Source organism: Dreissena polymorpha, chromosome 1, assembly GCF_020536995.1.
Source record: "Dreissena polymorpha isolate Duluth1 chromosome 1, UMN_Dpol_1.0, whole genome shotgun sequence".
NCBI classification, from domain to species: domain Eukaryota; kingdom Metazoa; phylum Mollusca; class Bivalvia; order Myida; family Dreissenidae; genus Dreissena; species Dreissena polymorpha.
In genome coordinates, this window is record NC_068355.1 from 193260365 (window position 1) to 193281796 (window position 21432).

The window sequence follows — 21432 nt, forward strand, 5'->3', positions numbered from 1 at the left end:
TATATTCCATGAACTTTTCTTATTAGCACAGTATTTAGTTTTGGCCTATTTTTTACCATTTTCTGTTCAGAAGCAAAGTGAAAATGACTACATGCGAACAGCATAAAACCAGAACAGCATGCACTTAAAGGGATCTTTTTAAGTTTTGGTAAATTGACAAAATTGAAAAAAGTTGTTTCAGATTCGCAAATTTTCGTTTTAGTTATGATATTTGTGAGGAAACAGTAATACTGAACATTTACCATGGTCTAATATAGCCATTATATGCATCTTTTGACGATTTAAAAACCTGAAATTATTAAGCGTTGCAACGCGAACCGATTTAATAATTTGGAGAGTTCTGTTATTGTCGTGTAATTTTGTGAAACTACTAAGATTGCTTATATAAAGTACAAAATACATCTCTCATACATACTTGGCAGGATGGCCGAGCGGTCTAATTGGTTTTTACTCCAGGACTCCGGGGGTCACTGGTTCGAGCCCTGCTGAAGGCTTCTTTTTGCATGTTTTTATTTTATTCTTGTTTTTTTTACTGGAGCTTTTTAGATCCAATGTTTACATTTATCAATATAAAGCATTTAATGAAAAACTTCAAAACATGCCAAAATCTGTGAAAAGGCCCCTTTAAATCGTCTCGTTCGTTTGATTAATAAATGAACTTCTTGAACGAGCTTACAATTTTCTTCCTAGGTCAATGTTTGTATGCCAAACATGAGTTTTTATGCACTAATTGGATGAAATATACTCGTGTTTATAAACATTTGCACACGAACGTCCTGATAACGCAAACATTTAAAGAAACAATGGTCCACATCTTCGGTGTGGTATCATCAATATTGATTCCTTAATGAGATAATAATCGTATTAGATATGATCTGGTGACCTAGTTTTTGGATGCACGTGACCCAGATTCGCACTCATTCTAGATATCGTCAATATAAGTATTCGGAGAACGTTGACTGCAGATCGATTAATAAAAGAAGCCTCTGCAGTGAAACAAGTTTTTTCTAAGATTTGACCTTTAGTTCTAGTTTTTTGACACATGCGACACAGATTCTAACCGTCGTCAAGATATTTTCAACATACTCATTCTGAGAAAGCTTAAATTTTACAGTATTCACTACGGATGCTAGTTGAGCTCAACGCTGATAAAATGTAACAATAACTTTTCAGCTTTAAGCCGAAACTTATCAAGTGTAATCGAGTTGGAAAGAATTTAATAATGATAAACATATACACATTTGTTTAAGTGACATTTTTTGCAGATCATGTACTTTTAATAGTCACAATTACAAAACTTGTAGCACAGTATGGTAATACCTGATGAATTTAATAACGCACATACACTTTTTACTTTATCTTATAATCGATTATATAAAAATATATTTATCCAATGTTTATTACTTATAACGCACATACACTTTTTACCTTATCTTATAATCGATTATATAAAAATATATTTATCCAATGTTTATTACACAAAATTCATGAGTGACTTACGGGTGCAGATAGTGAGAACTAATTTAAAATACTTAAAGTAAATGACTTGACATGTTCAGAGGTACACAACACCTATTCAACAAGGAGACAACATTGTATTTGTTTGTTTAAGGATATAACATATCTAGAATACAAATAGAGACAATAGCAGTTTTGACATTTTTAAGTACATTACATCATTATCCCTTGACTTTTAATTGACTTATTTCCAATAACCAATTTTAATTTGTATTTCTTATATAAGAATAGATAATTTAGAATAGATAACTTAAGATATTTTCACAAAACAATGAAACATATTTTCAAGAAGTTCAATTTCAAGAGTGCTTTTAATATTATTAAATGAAAAACATGGCATATAACAAGGTTTTTCAATTTAAAGCATGGTTTTCTGTTTACCACAAGCCCACAGCAGTCATTTGATATACATCTGTACTACATTTTTGTGTATATATAAGTTTCATAAAGTAAATTACACAAGCGTTGCATCTTAAAAATTGAACAAAAATGAAAATGATTTGAACATATGCATGAAAACAGTGAAATAGTTTAACTGATTGAACAACAATACAGTATTTATTTACACTGACAATTCATTTGTTTTTCATTTTTTAAATAAAAATGGCAAAATGTAAAACGCATAGTCAACACGAATTTCATCAGGCTATTAGCACATTTAAGCACATCAAAGTATGTTCTGGTAAATGGGGATCTACATTATATACATATAAAGCACAGACATATTATGTCCGTATGCAAACACCTACACTTGATGAGCAATTGATCACCTTTGTAATAACTTTGTAATCAAACGACTGAACTATATTTTCATAGTATTTTTATTTGAAATCACAACACACTTTCAATGCATAATAATATTATTTTTCCACTTGAATATTCTTTAATCAGAATGCAAGAAATCAACACAAACACATCAATAAAATAAACATGTAAGTCTCTTCAAGTCATATAAACTTAAATATTTGATAACAAATTAAGAGTACAAGGCATAACACAATTAATAAATAAATCAAAACTAATGTGAACAACCAAACTATCTGATCTTAAGATATTTTCTGGTGTTTTTTAATTGGGAGATTTCTGGAAACTGGCCGCAGTGAATGCACTCCATTAACAGCTTATGTGGCCATGTCAATGTGTAACAAATTGTAACATAACTCGTAAATTGTCACATTCACTTATCAGCTGCACGTTCATAAAATATACTATAAAAAGTACAGCAAGTACAATGTATAGATTTATCATTAAAATAAACACATTTCTGAAGAGACATTTTGTGTCAAACATTCACTTATAATCGTCATAATTACATGTTATTTTTTATTCTACAAATTTTCCATTAGACTAATTGTCGAGTATATCATGTAAATAATTTGATTTTCTCTATGAATTTACTTGTTATGTTGAGATGTGAACACATTAATTTTCTTACAAGGGAGACTGTGTTTTTATTTTTGAAGCAAACAACATTGCTCTAACCTGAGAACAAAATGAGACAACTGCACTACTTAACAATTGCCAGCATATTACATCACTCTTCCTTGATTGGTAACTGACTGATTTGTTGCAGTTGCTCTATATATCAATTGCACAATTTACCTATATACAGAGATCCAACATTTATTGTTGGTAAAGTTACTGAGTGATTGAGAGGATGAAAATTTGGACTTGTAAATGTGTATATACACGATATAAAACATAAAAAAACTATTATGTTCAAAACAAATGTCAACACTTATGAGCATGTAAGTACATGTATATTAAATATCAACACAAAATTGGCAAAATCAAACATAACTTTGACATAAGTCATGATTTTTCATAATTCTTTTAATAATTCATTTTTAAATACTCAGTTTCAAAACATTGAAAGCTTTCCAAATAAAGAGGCATTATCTTTTAATTTAACAAACCATATCAAGTCAAATAAATAAGGTAGTAGTAGTACATACAGAATTGACAATTGAAAGAAGATTAAATGATTTTGTCTTTATTTAATGAATATTCATTTCGAATAGTGCCATACTTAACACGATTCTTGATAATACTTCTATATTGCATGTAACAACAGAAAACTGAAACTTGTTTTTTACATGAATATAATCCAATACATATTTTGTATATAACGTTACCAGCATAATTTAAACAGCTTTCAATTTTCTTAAGCTCAACGTATGAAATAATGTCTTAAGTACAATTTAATTTTCATGCATTTATCATTATCAGGTGAATATCTATCTTAAACAGTATTTATCTCTGAGCTCCTAGTTTTGACTGGGGTCATACGGTAACAACTGCTGCAACTGGCTGTGTTGCTGATTGTCTCTGAGCTCCTAGTTTTGACTGGGGTCAATTTGGTAACAACTGCTGCAACTGGCTGTGTTGCTGATTTTCTCTGAGCGCCTTGTTTTGACTGGGGTCAATATGGTAACAACTGCTGCAACTGGCTGTGTTGCTGATTGTCTCTGAGCTCTTAGTTTTGACTGGGGTCATACGGTAACAACTGCTGCAACTGGCTGTGTTGCTGATTGTCTCTGAGCTCTTAGCTTTGACTGGGGTCATACTGTAACAACTGCTGCAACTGGCTGTGTTGCTGATTGTCTCTGAGCTCCTAGTTTTGACTGGGGTCAATATGGTAACAACTGCTGCAACTGGCTGTGTTGCTGATTGTCTCTGAGCTCTTAGTTTTGACTGGGGTCAATATGGTAACAACTGCTGCAACTGGCTGTGTTGCTGATTGTCTCTGAGCTCTTAGTTTTGACTGGGGTCATACGGTAACAACTGCTGCAACTGGCTGTGTTGCTGATTGTCTCTGAGCTCCTAGTTTTGACTGGGGTCAATATGGTAACAACTGCTGCAACTGGCTGTGTTGCTGATTGTCTCTGAGCTCTTAGTTTTGACTGGGGTCAATATGGTAACAACTGCTGCAACTGGCTGTGTTGCCTGATTGTCTCTGATCTCCTAGTTTTGACTGGGGTCAATATGGTAACAACTGCTGCAACTGGCTGTGTTGCTGATTGTCTCTGAGCTCCTAGTTTTGACTGGGGTCATACGGAAACAACTGCTGCAACTGGCTGTGTTGCTGATTGTCTCTGAGCTCCTAGTTTTGACTGGGGTCAATTTGGTAACAACTGCTGCAACTGGCTGTGTTGCTGATTGTCTCTGAGCTCCTAGTTTTGACTGGGGTCATACGGTAACAACTGCTGCAACTGGCTGTGTTGCTGATTGTCTCTGAGCTCTTAGTTTTGACTGGGGTCAATATGGTAACAACTGCTGCAAATGGCTGTGTTGCTGATTGTCTCTGAGCTCCTTGTTTTGACTGGGGTCAAAATGGTAACAACTGCTGCAACTGGCTGTGTTGCTGATTGTCTCTCAGCTCTTAGTTTTGACTGGGGTCAAGATGGTAACAACTGCTGCAACTGGCTGTGTTGCCTTACCATGAGGAATGTAGAGAATATCTATCTTAAACAGTATTTATCTCTGAGCTCCTAGTTTTGACTGGGGTCATACTGTAACAACTGCTGCAACTGGCTGTGTTGCTGATTGTCTCTGAGCTCTTAGTTTTGACTGGGGTCATACTGTAACAACTGCTGCAACTGGCTGTGTTGCTGATTGTCTCTGAGCTCCTAGTTTTGACTGGGGTCAATATGGTAACAACTGCTGCAACTGGCTGTGTTGGCTGACCATGAGGAATGTAGAGAATATCTATCTTAAACAGTATTTATCTCTGAGCTCCTTGTTTTGACTGGGGTCCATACGGTAACAACTGCTGCAACTGGCTGTGTTATCTCTGAGCTCCTAGTTTTGACTGGGGTCATACGGAAACAACTGCTGCAACTGGCTGTGTTGCTGATTGTCTCTGAGCTCCTAGTTTTGACTGGGGTCAATTTGGTAACAACTGCTGCAACTGGCTGTGTTGCTGATTGTCTCTGAGCTCCTAGTTTTGACTGGGGTCATACGGTAACAACTGCTGCAACTGGCTGTGTTGCTGATTGTCTCTGAGCTCTTAGTTTTGACTGGGGTCAATATGGTAACAACTGCTGCAAATGGCTGTGTTGCTGATTGTCTCTGAGCTCCTAGTTTTGACTGGGGTCAATATGGTAACAACTGCTGCAACTGGCTGTGTTATCTCTGAGCTCCTAGTTTTGACTAGGGTCCATACGGTAACAACTGCTGCAACTGGCTGTGTTGCTGATTGTCTCTGAGCTCCTAGTTTTGACTGGGGTCAATTTGGTAACAACTGCTGCAACTGGCTGTGTTGCTGAATGACAAGTTTTATTTCGTCAATTGGCGTCTGCAAAAAAGAACAACGTGATACTGTAAATGTGTTTCCGGCTATTTTTGATACCAAACAAAAAACAAAACTTGCATAGGGTGTTACGACTTATATGACTTGAATCCATAGATGAAACGATGGCTCGATTGGTCAATGTGGATTTGAGTGCTACTTAAAAGTACCCCGGGTACTCTTCAAGTATACTACAATATACCCCGGGTACAGAAAATACGCTTAAATGCACCCAGCCAATATTTCACTGTACTCGAGGTTTACTCCTACCCAAAATCCGATGTGATATAACGCGCTAACGAATTACGAAACTAAATTATCTTTGAAAAAAAACTGACTCAACATTCTTTGAGAGTATGAGTTTCGATTATACTGGGGCAATTTTACAGAACACTGATATAAATATGAACATACTAACTAACTTGAGAAAATGATCAAACAACGGCCAATTTAGCGTTAGTATTCCTGGGTACATTTTCCATACCCTGGGTACATTGTAGTATGTTTAAGAGTACCCGGGGTACTTTTAAGTAGTACCCGGGCTGACAAAGACCAATCAAGCAAAATGATGGACCTGGGACTATTGATACAATAATAATTAATAATAATTATTTTAGATAAAGTATAACCTCTTTATTACCAAATAATTTGGACTGGGTTTTTATAAAGATCCTTTTTATTATCAAATACTACCTCATCAATAATGACAATAAGCAAAGGCCTACTAGACGATAGTCCCAAAAACATGAATTCAGCGAGAGTTTTTCTGAGAAAACTCAGATGATTTTTATGAAGTAAGAAAATGGTTTGGCCACCATGAACCCACATTCCAATTTTGTGTAAAAACTCTACTACTTATGTCAAAGGAAACATGAATCCAAATAAACAAGAAGGAAATTTCACATGATAATAAATATATTTGGTTTCATCACACAAGAAGCAATACTTTTCGAGGTTCGAGGTTATACTAGAACGTACAGCTGGATGGATGTATCGATGAACAAGGGTCAATCTACATGCACCCACCCATCTCTGAATTCAGGGGCTTGCCAAAAATAAACACATCGCTTGAAAACTCACCCGTAGACTGAGGGTCCTGCTTCAGGGGGATGCTTAATGAGCTGTGACTACAAATGCTTCCAGAACAATCTCAATGCTTCGCTATCCGGGTTTCCTGGAAATAAAGTAAATCATGAGCAAAATGAAACAACAAAACTGAAGACAACACTAGCTTTTTCAAGGATAAAAAAATGGCTCAACCCGGTAACATAATTGTGAGTGTCTTAATAAGATATAAACTTTCATATAAACGAGCACACATATTTTAACTAAAGCTCGCCTTGTGCCCACGATGTTACAGAGCTGGGTAACCACTTGAAACTGTGTACACGTTCAATGAAATAAAATTAAACTATGTAGTTGTTATAAATTACTTTCATTTGGTTTTAAGACCAAATTTTATTTCAATGGTGTTTATACAAAACACAAATATCAAGTGGTGTGTAAGAAAGACCAGGGTTATATATAAATTGTTCTAGAACACTTTTTGAACATTCACCAATTGCAACAGATTTTGCTTTTATGGTTAAGTATAAAAAGAAGAAGAGCTTCGCTAAAATATTGTTTTTTGTAAAGGTGAAGGGACCTATCTCAATACTTCATCAAACAGAAGGAGGGATGGGTGGAGAGGGTGTATAGTGTGAAGATGTGGTCTTTTATTACATTATCTTTCAAAAATGAAAAAAAAGTTACATAACTTGCCTACACAGTCCCCTTATGATAGTGAGCATGTGTTCCAAGTGCGAAATCAATAGCCATGATGCTTAAGAAGTAAAGTGCACCAAATCACAAAACTTAACCAAATTTTCAATGTTCTAAGTATAAAAGGGGCAATAATTCTGTCAAAATGCCAGTCAGAGTTAAATAACTTTGCCTGCACAGTTCCCTTATGGTAGTTAGTAATTGATGCAAGTATGAAAGCAATAGCGTTGATACATTAGAAATAAAGTGGACATAAACACAAAACTTAACCTAAATATCACTTTTCTAAGTATAAAAGGGCACATAATTATGTCAAACTGCCAGCCAGAGTTATCTCACTTTGCTTGCCCACTCCCCTCATGATACATGTAGTAAGTGTAACAAGTTTGAATGCAATAGCTTTGATACTTTATAGAAAAGTTGAACTTAACACAAAACTGTTTATTGCATCAAACATGTGCTCAAGATGGTTCCGGAATATGCCCTTACTAGACAGGGCTATACTTCTAATAGGGGTCGCATGAAACAACAGTTATAATATACACACCCTAGTTGTATTGAATCCTGTCAAACTGACACCTGTTTGTTAATTGAAAACTCTATTAATATGGGCATTGGTCATAAATCTGAGACATGGTGGGTGCGCGAAAATGATATCTCCTTAAAATAAGTGATTCCACAGTTTGACGTCATTGAAATGTGCGTAAAAAACGTCAAACTTTGTTTAAATTATAGATTGGTGGACAAAACTAGTCATAATGTGCGCATCTTTATCAATAAATTTAATATGATTTATGACAAACACATGTTTTGTGGATATTCTTCAGACATATTATATTTTAATACTTGCGTTTATATATTTACTCTAGTGAAAAACATAACATCTTTCATTTGTGCATGGAAACCAATTATTATTTCAATAACATAAATATGTACTCAAATAAAAATATATAATGCGTACGTTGAAACAAAACACATACTTACAAGAGTAGGTAAGCTGCTTGAAATTATCACATGGTTTCTTGGCTTCCTCAATTGCATGGTTTCTCCTTGCAGACTTTGATGCCACATTACGCAGTCAACTTGTTTACTGCAAATGGCAAAACAACATTTTACAGATAACGTTTAAAGATTATTTCTTAGCTGTAATCAAATCCCTTATCATTCAATAAGACACTAGTTTTTCTGCATATATTCTGCAAACAGAGAAAGAGTATGCAATTTTTAAAGGAACGTTTTTGGTTGTTCTTGCTAATGCCCTGTGTAAGAGTCCCTTTATTTACAGATAAAGATGGAATATTATTACATAAATTGGTTTAAACGTGTGCAATATGTTTAACAATTATTATTCAAACGGAACTAATACAGTTCATGGAATAAAATAAAATACATATTAAACAAAGATACGCTTGTATATTTAAAAAAAGCCTACTTTAAATAATCATCAAATTAAAAGCAGCCAAAGCATATCACAATACCATACAATATGTAATGCAATATATTGGTATAATTTGTAGTTACCGGTAAATCTGTTTTTATGTGTTGGCGTATTAATTTCTTTTAGTTATGTCACTGACTTATGTCAGTCAACTTTCTCACAACATATTTGAACAAGTCTCTTTAAAATCTTACACTTTCTTACTTCCATGACCATCCAAGCCCATATGACCATAACATGACCCACTGGTCAGTACAGGGGCAGGGTGCAGGCCATCCTTAACATGACCCACAGGTCAGTACAGGGGCAGGGTGCGGGCCATCCTTAACATGACCCACAGGTCAGTACAGGGGCAGAGTGCGGGCCATGACCCACAGGGTGCGGGTCATGACCAACTGGTTAGAACAGGGGCAGGTTGCGGGCCATGACCCACAAGTCAGTACAGGGGCAGGGTGCGGGCCATCCTTAACATGACCCACAGGTCAGTACAGGGGCAGGGTACGGGCCATCCTTAACATGACCCACAGGTCAGTACAGGGGCAGGGTGCGGGCCATGACCCACAGGTCAGTACAGGGGCAGAGTGCGGGCCATGACCCACAGGTCAGTACAGGGGCAGGGTGCGGGCCATGACCCACAGGTCAGTACAGGGGTAGGGTGCGGGCCATGACCCACAGGTCAGTACAGGGGTAGGGTGCGGGCCATCCTTAACATGATTAGAAGAGGCAGAGTGCAATAAAAATAAAACATAATAAAAGCAAATTTGAATATAGCAATATGCTAAAATATATTCTTAAACAAAACAAACTAGTTAATATTAAATGGTTGAGAATATACTAATATCATACAGACATATTTGCATTCATACCTCTCGTAGTTTAATGCATATGCACCACTGTTGTTGATGTTTAGTATACGACTGCTGCTGAAACTGTTTTTGCTGCTGTGCTGACGTGGCTTGGTTGCTAGGATTTCGCTTGACACTGAACAACGGCCACTGAAAAATAAGTTATATTGGATAATTTGTTATAATGTAATCAAAGATGACAAGTGGTTCAAGGGATTTAATGCTTTTGTTGTTTTTATACACAAATATTAACACACTTCTGTGCACACTATTAGTTAATCCCCCTGAATAAAATATAAGTAACACAGCCTCTGTAATTCCATGTGTGGTGAGATACAGAAACAGTAAATTAATATTATGCAAGAGAGTTACTTGGCCAATGATAAGTTAGAGCTTTGTCACAAAATGATAACTAAAACTCAACCCAGACTTCATGGGGCTCACATGTTTGAAGTTTCATCTTATTCCCTTTAGAAATGTAGATGTGGTGAGGTAAAACTATGTTTACATAAAATGCAGACCAAACGCCCCTCTAACAGACCAACTTACAGAACATTGACTCCCATATAACCTCTGCATGGTTTGTGGGATTTAATACTCATTGTATTCACATCTCCACCTTGCAGGTCATGTTTTTATAATATTACTGTGAGATTGGAATGTTAATAGATAATAGATAAAAGACTGAGGCTGCTGCTTGAGCCAAGATCGGTACCAATTTGACCTTCGGCATGGAAGCCCCTTTCTCTGAAGGGTCACGCTTGGCGCAGTTACACAGTTCATGAGCTGGTCGTGATTTTCTGGGTACTGTTCCATGTTGATTGACAAGTTGTCCTGTTAAATAAAATATCAACAAAATTAAACTCCAGTAGCATCAGCAGGAGAATATTCTATTCATCACTAGAATGTCCTTTACTTAAGGCAAGTAACCATGTGACAAAATTAGACATATGATATAAATTATACAAAGCATTACACAGTTTTGTAACATGAGCAGCAAACTTAAAAGTGTATGAACTGTCATGAAACTCACGCCAATTGCATTAATTCTGGTGGCATTAATGCTTAGTCGAGTCGCAACTTTTCCGACATTTCACACACCAAAAAAATGAAGAACCAAAACCAACAAAATACTCCCGGTTAGAAGTCTGGTTTACATTGATCGTGTGTACAATGTTAGATATGTTGAACGGTCTGGTTTACATTGACCGTGTGTACAATGTTAGATATGTTTAACGGTCTATGTTCTTCATTAAACAAGAAAATGCAATCTGGCTGGTTACTAAACTTGTAAAAGATATTATGCCCAAAAACAATATTGAACATTTTCATGATGATCCGATAAAAATTATTTTGAAACGGATAGCAGATGTTTATAAGTGTCAACACTTTTTGCTTTTATTGATTTTTTGTTTTTAAGGAAGCATTTTCTTAGCAAAATCCAGTTTTGGCGGTAAGAGGTTTCCCTGACTAGCCTGTGCGGATTGCGTTTCCAAGAGGTAAGTGGTTTCCCTGACTAGCCTGTGCAGATTGCGTTTCCCAGAGGTAAGTGGTTTCCCTGACTAGCCTGTGCAGATTGCGTTTCCCAGAGCAAGGCTAATTCATGTTTTTAAAGCTACCTTTGAACTTTTATAATAACAACACAAAGTGAACATAAGTTGTTACATAAAAATCCTCTAACATATTATTATTTTTGTCTGCATTAAGTATGACTGGCATGGTGCAAATATTGACTTCATTTCGCAATAGACATAGAAACCCAACAGTGCTAAGGTTGGTACAGCAAAGACATAATTGTTCAACTTGTGAATGGAATAATAAAAATGAAAATTGATGAGTAAATGTGTGATTGTTAGTGGGTTTGGGAGGTATAAAATTGATGAGTTAATTTGGGATTGTTAGTGGGTTCCGGAGGTATAAAATTGATGAGTTAATTAGTGATTGTTAGTGGGTTCGGGAGGTATAAAATTGATGAGTTTATTGTGATTGTTATTGGGTTTGGGAGGTATAAAAAAAGTCACATGGGCATAATCAGAATGACATAAAAATCTTAAAAATTGTAAGTATCAAAACAACAATTAAAAGACCATAAACACTCAAAATCAATTAATATTTCGTACAATATTTCAAAACATAAAGTTAACACATTAAAAAAATCAATGTTTCTTATAGCAATATTCAAAATTTCAACGCTAGATGTGGTCTGGTAATATAGATTTATCAAGATACACACTGCTCTTTTTTTGTTTTGTGTGGATCAATATATTCAACACATGTTCATGCACCATGTAAGTGTCATATCAATAGATATTGTTGGGGAAAAATAAAAAGGAATATATTGTGCCACACATATTTAAAAACGAGCATTTTGTATCTCATTAAATCTATGTGTGCATGCGACATCTCGTGTTGTGATAACACTGAACATACACAAATCCTTATCCTTTTTTCTAAATCAATCAAACTGTTTTATAATTTAAAAAAAGCTCAATGGTCCTTCATGGAGAATTATCTGAATGTTGTAAATGGAAAAAAGTGCCTGAAATGCTCACCTCAATTCAAGGTAAACCTACTGTAGAAGACATGACCTTGTGACATACTTTTTGACTAAATTACTTTAAACATTCTGATTAACTTTCATAATTGATGTGGCATAAATCTGGCCTATAGAGTGATAACCAAGTTTGTTTCAAGGTTTGAACTGGTGACCTAGTTTTTGGAAGCAATGTGACAGATTCAAACTAAACCTGTAACATATCAAGATAAACATTCTGACCATGTATGATCATGATTGAGTCATGACAATTGAGATGTCAGACCTACAGTATTGTTACACAAGTGGCCTCGATTTAAACACGGGCTAAATATTGTCAAAATAAACTTTTTGCCTTGATAATGTCAAAACATTTTGACCCAGTTTCATCAAGATTCAATAAACATTCAGGCCTTTAGATTCATAAACAAGCTGACAGTTGAAGCTGCACATAGCACGCTCAATGACATAGGGTGATCACAATTACTCAGTTTGAGAAATGTTTGCTCAATTCAGTTAAAATATATATATTTAAATGTGTAAATTTCCAAAACATTTCACTTAGGAGTCTTCTCGGGGGAATATCCATATGGGAAATTCCTGATGCACTCAATACACAAGCTATGGACACTTGTATTTACATGGGATTTTGTAAACCATTAAAATTATAATCCAATAGTTCATAATTTATAAATAGTCTCTAAACTATATGCTCAGATCTCCACAGAACAAAACAACATTTTATGCAAAGCTACAGAGATCAGTGACCCCTCTTATGTATCAATGGCAATTTTATAAACATACTTACATTTAAAATGGAACCTGACTTTGTAGAGTTAACAATTTAGATATATTGGAACCTGCTGAAAAACTGTGTTATTCTGTGTTTTAATAAAGCTCTGGATGTCTAATTCAAGCCTGAATGTCAGGGATTAGCGTGACACTGTTGCATTTTCTTCGAATTTCAAAATAGTGAAATAAGTTTGTTGATGAACCCTTGAATTGAAATACTTTGTACTGGTCTTCTTAATTGAAGAGCAGAAACTGCAAATCGCATTGAGTTTCAACTGTTTGTTAAAACTTGATAACATCTGAAGTCTAAGGCTGTTAAGCCAGGGTCTCCTGAATGCTTTGCCAAAGTTACCTGTTTTGCCATGGCAACGGGACTTACCGATTAGGATGTTGTGGCTGAGTTGTATTTGGGGAACCTGCGAGTATAAGGCCTCTGTAAACAGAAAAAAAGACCTCGGGGCATCCCAGAAATGTGTCCCTGTAAACCAAATAATTCAATGCATTCTGAAATGGCATTTGTTATATTTGAATCAATTTTGTTTGAGTAAAAAAATATATAAAACATTAAATTTGAAGACTTCTGATAGAAAAGAGATACACAATAAAACACTTGATACTTTACTTCTATATGCTGTACACTTGATACAAACCTAGCCTACTAAATAATTGTTTATCCCCTTCTAAAAATATTTATTAAGTTACGTGTAACTCAAAAAAGGTGGGACAGACATAAGGACGGATTTAAGGAAGGGCAGAGCGAAAAACAGACAAGAACAAATATTTACGCCCCTCTCCTGCGCCCTTTCAAGGCAATACAAATTGGCGGCTATTATAAATATTACCAATATCATAATAACTGTCAGCTATAATATAGTTTAATCAATATATAAAACGCACACACTATTTAAATTGAAATTTGGAGTAAAAAACTCATCACACATTATACATGATAAATTACCAATGTACCTTGCAGATAAAGTAATCTTGGCCCCTGGGTAAGACAGTCTGGAGCCACAGGTCTAGAGACGCTGCACACTTCGGGTAGAACTCATTGAGCATTTGCCTCACGGTACTTGGGCAGGAAGTGTCCCTTGGCGTCCAGGTCCAGCTGACCAGAGAGCCTTTTATTCAGCTGCGTACAAGAGTCACATGTGCATAATCAGTGCATCGGGTCCTGTAGGAACCGGCTCTTAAAACAGATTCCAAGAATTTAAATAAATATCGAAAAATAATGAAGACAATAATTTTATAATGTACTGAAAGCATTTAAATAATTGTTTTACTAAAATGGAATAGAAAAGCGGGTGTTTTCATGCATGGAGAAACTTTTGGTTCAGGAGCTGAATTTCGGCCGCAAAATAGACAAACTATGCCCTGACATACTAAGATTAAAATTTATATTAAATCCAGTGTTATTTGCATTCATTTACCAAGTTTGGTCAATATAAAGACACAGAATTCCCATTTGATGCTATGAACTTTTCCTCAATCAGGCAGACAACGGAAAATACTGATGTTAAGTGAACTATATGAGCCACATTCTGGGAAACAATAGGACTTAATGTATGTGCAGTCTGCACAGGCTTATCTGGGATGACACTTTAATAGGACTTAATGTATGTGCAGTCTGCACAGGATATTCTGGGATGACACTTTAATAGGACTTAATGTATGTGCAGTCTGCACGGGCTAATCTGGGATGACACTTTAATAGGACTTAATGTATGTGCAGTCTGCACAGGCTAATCTGGGATGACACTTTAATAGGACTTAATGTATGTGCAGTCTGCACAGGCTTATCTGGGATGACACTTTAATAGGACTTAATTTATGTGCAATCTGCACAGGCTAGTCTGGGATGACAATTTAAGCACATACATGAAGCCCCATATCCCAGAACACCGCTAAGATACTGCTTATTGCTCTTGTTGCTGCTACTGCTGCTGCTGCGACTGGGCCATAGATGGAGTGAGTCCCGACGCCGAAGGCGCCACCCCAAACCCGAGAATTCCGACAACAACTTTTGTTGAATGGCGTCAATCGCATACTGCCCTCCAGTCCTAAGGTTCACATTATTCGAGAACAACATATCGAGGTCAGTCACATTAACGGACGTGTCACGCAACGCTTGCTCTACCTGTTGGATCAGATCGTTTCAGTTTGAGCGACTTCCGGCCTAATTTGTCGACGCCCATCATTCAATTGTTGCTAAGCGACATGGATGCTGAGACGGAAGTCAAACTCACCAAGGCTCTGCTGTTGGAAGTGTTGATGTAGCCAACATGGGAGGATATATTGATAGGAGGCTTGGTAGTCTGACGCAAGACGTCTTCATGCTGATTTTCTTCAGCAAGTTGTAGTATTTGTGCAAGAAGGGGGTTGTCATCGACTTTCATTTCAATGACGTTTGTCATGTTTGCTAGTAAAGTTCACTGAAAAGGAAATGGAAAGTAAACTAAAACCGGATTGTTTAGTGACACATGAATAAGCCTTGAAACACCTTACCTTACAGACCTGTTTTTTAAATGCCAAACATCGTGCCTATAATTGATATTTAAAATATTGCAATTAATTTTTCACCAATTAGAATTCAGAATAACGTAGTATCAATGTTTTACGTGCACCAACTTGAAATTGGAATTTTTGGGTTTGTAGCGAGGTGTTATATCTATTTTTTGTAAATCAAAAACAGGCATTACTTGAGCAGTTTAGAATGTGAGACTGTACACCTTTAATTGTGTGACTAAAGAACTTTAAATTTGAGACTACATAATTTTAAATGAGATTCTCAGCAATTAAAAATGTGTGACAACACAACTTTAAATGTTACAATCTACATATTTAAGTGTGAGTCTGCACACCTTTAAATGTGACAGTTTATGACTTATACCTGAGACTTAACAACTTTCAATGTGAGACAATACAACTGTTTGGCATTTAATAAGAAACAATAGATGCGAGTTCAAAATAGTAATTAAACTTAGTGAAATAAGCAAACTAAAGCTTTGTCACAGATGTGACGAATACCCCCACATGCCGCATTGACACATAATATTTTGCATGTCGTCTTCACAAAAAAACAGCGGACACCATGCTCTATTCTTAAAACGCAATAGTGACCTCTTGACCTAGTTTTTCACACAGAAAGGCCCATGTTCTGACTTGGCCTTAAGATCATCTCCATAAAACTTCTGAACAAGTTTGGTGAAGATCGGATGTAAACTACTTGAATTAGAGAGCGGACACCTTGCTGCATGTTAAAAATGCACAAAGTGACCCGGTGACCTAGTTTTAGGCTTGGAATGGCCCATGTTCAAACTTGTCCTAGAGATCATTTAGAAAAAACTTGTGACCACGTTTGGTGAGGATTGGATGAAAACTACTTGAATTAGAGAGCGGACAACATGCTGAATGTTTAAAATGCACTAAGTGACACCGTGACCGAGTTTTTAACCCGACAAAGCCCATGTTTAAACTTGGCCTATACATCATGTGGTAAAGATCGGATGAAAACTACTTGAATTAGAGAACGGACACTAAATACGGATCGACAGACAGACCGACAGACTAGTTCACTCCTATACTACCTATATACCCCCCTAAACTTCGTTTGTGCGGGTATAATTAAGCCAGTTATTCTGATAAAAAACTTTATAATGTGCTATAACTAGGGGCTAGCTCTATGCAGAGTTTATTGTAACCATTTTTGGATTGGGACAATTCGTAAAAAATCATAGTGTTTTGAATTAAATTGGGAAAATGGTTGTAGTTTTTGCTAAACATAATTTAAAAATTGAGAATAAGTGCTATCAAGATAAATTGCACTAAGGTTCAACTTATAGAGCTGCATAAGGAAACAAACTCAATTTGTAACCCATTAAAACATTGTTTGGGGTCAAACCTTGAATTGAAAACTTTAGCCAGTAATTATGGAAAAAATAAACTGTTTAAGATTAGGAATGGGACTCAAGTTTGGCCCCAATTTCGACAAAATGAATAACACTGTATGATCTCACCTGAAGCTCAAGAAGCTGAGCTGATATGCTGGCTTCGCTGATATTGCCAAAGGCTGAATTTGAGTTCTGATTAACTCAATGTTGCAACCTATCAAAACATTCTTTTTCTTGCGGGAAACCATGAATTGAGAACTTAAGCCAGTAATCATGGATATAGACTTTTTGAGATAACAATGGGGCTGAATTTCAGCCCTAATTTCAACAACAAAATTAACACTGTAAGGTCTCACCTGAAGCTCAAGAAGCGGAGATGACATGCTGGCCTTATTGATATTGCTAAGAGCCGAGTTTGAGTTCTGCTTTCTTCAGGTTGAGAGTCGAAGGGCGTACTGGACCACACAACAAAACTGCTAATATTTTTCAAAGCCTTCTCTTGCATCAATTCAATGCGAGGCCTTCTGGGCTTGGAGTGCTAAGTCCTCATACCAAACCCAGACATGTTCACTTTGAGCACCTTGTTCACAATAGTTGGCGTAATTTGCGGCTGTGGCACACCCCATGTATGTATGGATCTCTTAGTGTTTACAACAAGGTCTTTACTGCCTTTCTGTGTCATCATGGATGTATTGTGCTCTGGGTGTTTACAACCAAGTCTTTACTGTCTTTCTGTGTCAGTATGGATGTATTGTGCTCTGGGTGTTTACATCCAAGTCATTACTGCCTTTCTGTGTCAGCATTGATGTATCGTACTCTGAGTTCACAGCAAAGTCATTACTGCTTTTCTGTGTCAACAAGGATGTATTGTGCTCTGTGTTCACAACCAAGTCATAATTGCCTTTCTGTGTCAGCATGGATGTATTGTGCTCTGTGTTCACAGTCAAGTCATTACTGCCTTTCTGTGTCAGCATGGATATATTAAGCTCTGTGTTCACAGCCAAGTCATTACTGCCTTTCTGTGTCAGCACGGATGTATGTTGCTCTGTGTTCACAGCCAAGTCATTACTGCCTTTCTGTGTCAGCATGGATGTATTGTGCTCTGTGTTCAGAGCCAAGTCATTACTGCCTTTCTGTGTCAGCAAATGATGTATTGTGCTCTGGGTGTTCACAGCATAGTCATTACTGCTTTTCTGTGTCAGCATGGATATATCTTGCTCTGGGTGTTCACTGCATAGTCATTACTGCCTTTCTGTGTCAGCATGGATATATTGTGCTCTGGGTGTTCACAGCATAGTCGTGACTGCCTTTCTGTTTCCGCATGGATGTAGCATGCTCTGGGTGTTCACAGCATAGTCATTACTGCCTTTCTGTGTAAGCATGGATGTAGCATGCTCTGGGTGTTCACAGCATAGTCATTACTGCCTTTCTGTGTCAGCATGGATGTAGCATGCTCTGGGTATTCACAACCAAGTCATTACTGCATTTCTTTGTCAGCAAGGATGTAGCGTGCTCTAGGTTTTCACCACTAAGTCATTACTGCCTTTTTGTGTCAGCATGGATGTATCGTGCTCTGGGTATTCACAACCAAGTCATTACTGCCTTTCTTTGTCGGTAATATTGCCAAAAGTCCGTTCTATTATGATATTTTGGCCGCTGAATGGACAATCTGGGGCAGTCCGTAACCCTACTGTCGTCTAAACTATCAACAGCAGAAGCATCCCACTAGGAAAGCTTGCGCTTTTATTGTTCCTTGATTTTCTCCCGTTCAATTTCTGTTTGTCCCATAAAGATTGGAACAAGTTATTGAACTTTTTGTTCTTCAGGATATTTGTTGTGATGTCCAACAGCAACAACTGACTGTTAGCGTTACCATAACTACTGCTATAACTTTTCGTGTCTGTAAAACTCGTCCCTCTCAGGCCCACGCGGAACTCTAGCTTAACAAAACTACCCAGGCTTATGTGTGGACAACTCGACGTTTGACCAGAATCATGCTCAGAATTTCCTGCAGAACGGAGTTGTTCAACGATGCTGAGTTTTTCAGTCAGGAGGTCAAGGGGAAGGAGTTAGAAGTCAGGGGAGGGGAAGGGTTGTTCTGGACTGGGGCTCCTGCAGGCGGGACTCGTGCGGTTGCTGGGCCAACTCGATATCAATGCTGGTGCTCTGCTGAAAACAACAACAACACAGTGGGTGATAGGAACTTGTAACAATTATATTATAATCTATAACAAACTATGCCTCTTGACTGGCTGTGAAGGTTTTCAACAACATGAATTTCTAATCCGGCATTTTATTGGTTCCTTGTCCTTAATAGCATGAACATAAATACAATTAAGTCATTTTGTATTAAAACAAGAAAAGTGTTGGCTAATGCTATACTTATCTGTACATTTATATCTATTATCTTGACTCCATTTCCAGAAATGTATTTTCATAAACCAATATGCGGATCATTAATGTTAGAAAGTGTCGTCCCAGATTAGCATGTGAAATTCACATAAGCTAATAAGGGAGGGTACTTTCTGACTAGACTGGATTTTCATAAAGAGGATTATTTGTTTAATGAAAAATACCTTTAAGAGGAAAGTGTTGTCCGTGATTAGCCTGTGCAAACTGCACAGGCTAATCTGTGACAACAATTTAAGCACATGCATTAGGCCCCATTTTTCCACATCACAGCTTATTTATCTATTAGCCAATTTTTTGCTGCAAAACACAAAGAAGGAAAACCATTTGGTTAAAAATTTAATATTTTTAATTGTACTTATTCTATTAATCACATTACTTTTAAAATGTCATTAGATATGTTTTGTTGTTATTATATGTTTCAATAAATGGGAGGCAACAATATTAATATTTAATAATAATATTAATGTCTCACCAACGTTGCAAAAAAACACACACACATATTATTTTACCTTGCCTTTACTGATCTTTGATGGTTAAAATCTGTTTAAATTCACATTAGAAAACAGTCTTAAAGTCAATCAACATGTAAGTTGTAAGACATAATACAAATAAATAAAACATTAAACAACTTAAGGGCAACAACTCACTGCTGGTGCAGATCTACAGTTCTCTCCCTTGTTAGTTTCAGCTAAAATGTCCTTCATGTTGCAATACGAGGACATGGGAAGGCTGTCTCACCCTCACATCGCTGGACTTTGATTTGGCTGAGCCTTTCACTACTCCTTGGTCTTCTGGGCCCGTATTCACCAACCACCTAAGGGAAAAAAATTACCTAAGGTTGTCATTTTGCCTTAGGTTTTTGCTGTTTTTCCCTTAAATTTAAGGAAATGCCTTAAGTCATATTCACAAACTTCCTAACCTTAGAAATACGCCTAAGGTTGACCGTTTTTTCCTTCAAAGTTAAGGGACGTGTACACCTCCCTTAAGTCCAAAGAAATCACCTTAAAAATGGCGCCGTAGCAGACGAATTTCCGTTGTTTTCGCCTTTTTTTGAGCAAACTCCATCCCAAAGGTATGTATTCTTTGAAATGTATCACCGTTCTAAACACAGACCGATATGTATTCCAATTACTTTCAGAGTCCGGCTTTTAAACAGTATAACGGAAGTAACATTGTTGTTAACTTACGCGAATTTTGTGATTACCATAATAATTGCATTTTTGTATCATTTAACGTCATTTTCAGTGCATGCATCATATGTTTGAAGAAATGGAAGGGATATGAGTTTAAAGTGGCAATAAGAACTTGAACCTGGGATGTGTTTACATATCTGTCATTGTGGTTATACTGTATCGCATGTCAGATTGTGTTTACCTTTCCCTTTTGCAATGTACGAATGTGTGTTACTGTATCATCTCGGAATTATTAAGTAAGTACACACTTTTTTCTATTAATTTGCTTAAATGATTGACTTTCTTTTTCAGAATGGCAAGACGTTTCATTAATAGAGTTGATTTACTCGACAGTCTTCAAAATTCTGAGTTGATTGAACGCTATCGTTTGGATAGGCAAGGGATTTTATTTTTAAATGACAAACTGACTCCTTTTATTGGACCAACAAGCTTCAGGAACAATAGTTTAAATAGTATTGAAAAGATTTTGATTGCTTTAAGATATTTTGCTACATCTAGCATTCAACTTAATGATGGAGATATCCATGAGGTTTCGCAGCCTACAGTTTCAAGGGTCATATCCCAAGTTACTCAAGCTTTGACTGAGCCTGAAATTGTACGACAATTCATCAGTGTTCCAACTGCTCCCGGAGAAATCCGACAAATAAAGGAAGACTTTTTCAATATTGCAAGGTTTCCAAATGTAATTGGCGTTATCGATGGGACGCATGTCCAGATTCAAGCCCCAGTTGTTGATGAACCGGCGTATGTGAATCGGAT

At 36.6% G+C, this 21432-nt stretch overlaps 1 protein-coding gene and 1 long non-coding RNA gene across 16 annotated transcripts in view; both read right to left on the bottom strand.

Moving 5' to 3' along the window:
• The window catches only part of LOC127864385 (uncharacterized), a 186464-nt gene that overhangs the window by 118656 nt on the left and 46376 nt on the right, over nucleotides 1–21432 (bottom strand). The window contains exon 1 of one of the 10 annotated variants that reach the window (XR_008041841.1): nucleotides 20128–20282. The exons of the other annotated variants lie outside the window; for them this stretch is intronic. The gene's annotated coding sequence lies outside the window, so the exon portion shown is untranslated. Of the gene's footprint in view, nucleotides 1–20127; nucleotides 20283–21432 lie in introns of those variants that run through there. 10 annotated transcript variants of the gene reach the window in all.
• Nucleotides 1384–18798, bottom strand: LOC127864399 (uncharacterized). 6 transcript variants are annotated; one of them, XR_008041873.1, is made up of 9 exons: nucleotides 17425–18798; nucleotides 15425–15610; nucleotides 14145–14310; nucleotides 13558–13611; nucleotides 10569–10687; nucleotides 9875–10003; nucleotides 8555–8660; nucleotides 6890–6983; nucleotides 1384–5815 (listed from the first exon to the last, which is right to left on the bottom strand). It is a non-coding gene; the product is annotated as an uncharacterized LOC127864399 (long non-coding RNA). The 6 variants fall into 6 exon arrangements; XR_008041875.1 differs by lacking the exon at nucleotides 17425–18798 and adding an exon at nucleotides 17195–17404; XR_008041877.1 differs by lacking the exons at nucleotides 15425–15610; nucleotides 17425–18798 and having other exon boundaries at nucleotides 10578–10687; nucleotides 14145–15308.